The sequence below is a fragment of the Palaemon carinicauda genome, chromosome 3 (assembly GCF_036898095.1).
Source record: "Palaemon carinicauda isolate YSFRI2023 chromosome 3, ASM3689809v2, whole genome shotgun sequence".
Classification (NCBI taxonomy): Eukaryota; Metazoa; Arthropoda; class Malacostraca; order Decapoda; family Palaemonidae; genus Palaemon; species Palaemon carinicauda.
In genome coordinates, this window is record NC_090727.1 from 74,996,579 (window position 1) to 74,999,078 (window position 2,500).

Genomic DNA, 2,500 nt, shown 5'->3' on the forward strand with positions numbered 1-2,500 from the left:
AAAGTATCAATGTATTGAAATAATATATAAAGTATGTCAATTCTATACCTATTGAAATAAACACATTGCAGATTTAACAATAATCCTTACGAGCGTATTAGCAAAACACTCAAACAAGGACAAGACAAATATTTTCAGCCAAACTTACAACAGAAGACCTAATGGTATTTGTTTACAAGACCACGCTCCCCATCTAGTGCCAAATTATACAAAGTTATTGTTTTCCTCTATTACTTTTTCATAATCTAAAATGATTCGCCACATGGGAAACTAGTCACAATTATAAAAAACTATAGAATTATCAAAATAAAAAATAGCCTTGTTTCTTCACTAAACGACTTGGAACTGACATCGTCAACATAGTCAACCAAACAGAAGTTTGTGATGTCAGCGTACATTTGATATATATTCTAAATATATAGTATATTAAAATGGAGTAATTACTTGAAAGTGTGCTTTTAATTCTTTTATTTCTTTATAATTTTAACTTGTTTCCCATTTGGCGAATTGTTTTAAATTATGAAAAAGTATTAGAGGAAAACAATAGCTTTACATAATTTGGCAGTATATGGAGAGCCTGGTCTTGTACTCAAATAGTTAAACAAATACCAACTTAATTTCTGATATTGAATTATGGCAGAGAGGAAATGTGATTTGTACATAGGAAACTCAAAGGCTTTGGAAGAATGAACATAATTACCATAAAATTGCCGAAACTGCCGCGTTGTAGTTAGGATAGATGAGGGGTTACAAAGGGTTGAATTTATGGGCGTGTGTGTGCATATCTATCTAATTAGTAAGCTGTCATTTTTGACGGGTCACATGCACTAGTATACTTACAACATACTTATAATCTATAATGTGAATATAAAATTAATCAAATGTCAGGTCAAGAATGAAACATTCGACATTTAACAAATTGCAGTAAAAACAAAATGGAAACAGCCCAAAATCTAGATTCATCATAATCATTACATCCAATTTCATAAACATAAAACAGGACCAAAAAGAAAGAACATCTAAGCAAACAAATGCATATTGAAATTTTTCAATGTCAAATACTATCAGGTCTTTAATTAATTGCTTCAGAATTTACATGAATTCCCCTTCATTACGACATAGTAATTGAGCATATATCATAGAAACGACCCTACAGTGTTAAAAATTCACCGGAAAAAAAAAGAAAAAAAAAATTGCTAAAAACCCTGGAATAAATGTTGCCAGGCATTTACTGTTTTAAAAACGGATATATTAATGTCAAAGAGTGATATTACGGTCACTATCCGTAATACGGCTGAAAACAGTACATTTTTACGGAGAATTTCGGATTAAAATTACGATTCTTTTTTTTTTGTCAGTGTGCATAAGCTTGGTACTTACTGAACTCTAGAAGACTGTGATGATGGCAAATACAGAACAATTTTGTATCCACAATGATGAGAAATATCTGGGATCCATACGAGTGTGCTTTAACAATCAGTGAAATGCGCACTTTCACAATATAAAGGGGAGACTAAAAATGTGCTCCTCTTGGTTTAACAAGGCTTCATTTCTCTTGTGGTTGGGATGCTAGCCAAGTCTAGTTCCGAGTCCGCTCTCCTCTGTCGTTATTCAACCAGGGTCAAGGAGACGGAAATGTAGGAGGAGTCACTCAAATGATTGAACAACCTTCAGCAGCCGTAGGAAGGCCACTTAGTGACATAACCTCTGCACCATGGTCTTCCACTGTCTTGGGATAGAGTTCTTTTGCTTGAGGGTACACTCGGGCACACTATTCTATCTAATTTCTCTTCCCTTTGTTTTGTTAAAGTTCTTTTAGTTTATATTTATATTTCAATGTTGTTATTGTTCTTAAAATATTCTATTTTTCCTTGTTTCCTTTCCTCACTGGGCTATTTTCCTTGTTGGAGCCCCTGGGCTTATAGCATCCTGTTATTCCAACTGGGTTGTAGCTTAGCAAGTAATAATAATAATAATAATAATAATGATAATAGGGTAGCAAGAATTTTAATAAATAAACCTTCACTGAAGATTATAAGTCCTTCATGGCGCCATAAAGGGGCCCATACACGTTTAAAAAAAGCGTCAAAATTTTGCATCAGAATTTTGATATCAAAATTTTTATGCAAAATTTGAGTGTGTGTAGGATGTTTTGATGTCAAAATTTTGCTTCAAATCTTTTTTTGACATCCAAACGTCCTACACACACTCAAATTTTGCATCAAAATTTTGACGCTTTTTTTAAACGTGTACAGGCTCCTTTAGGAGCATTAAATAACGAGAGGGGCACTCAGTAGAGCGAAGACCTCCGACGTGGCAGCTTATTTCTCGCCCTTTTGCTAGACCTTGACCTTGAAATTTAACATATGTTAATAGGTATGAATTTTCATTCAATCAAATATGAACCAAGTTTGAAGTCTCAGTGATAACGATATCCAACCTTATGCCTGATTACGTGGATTGGACATTTTGCCTAACCATGACTTTGACCTGTGACCTT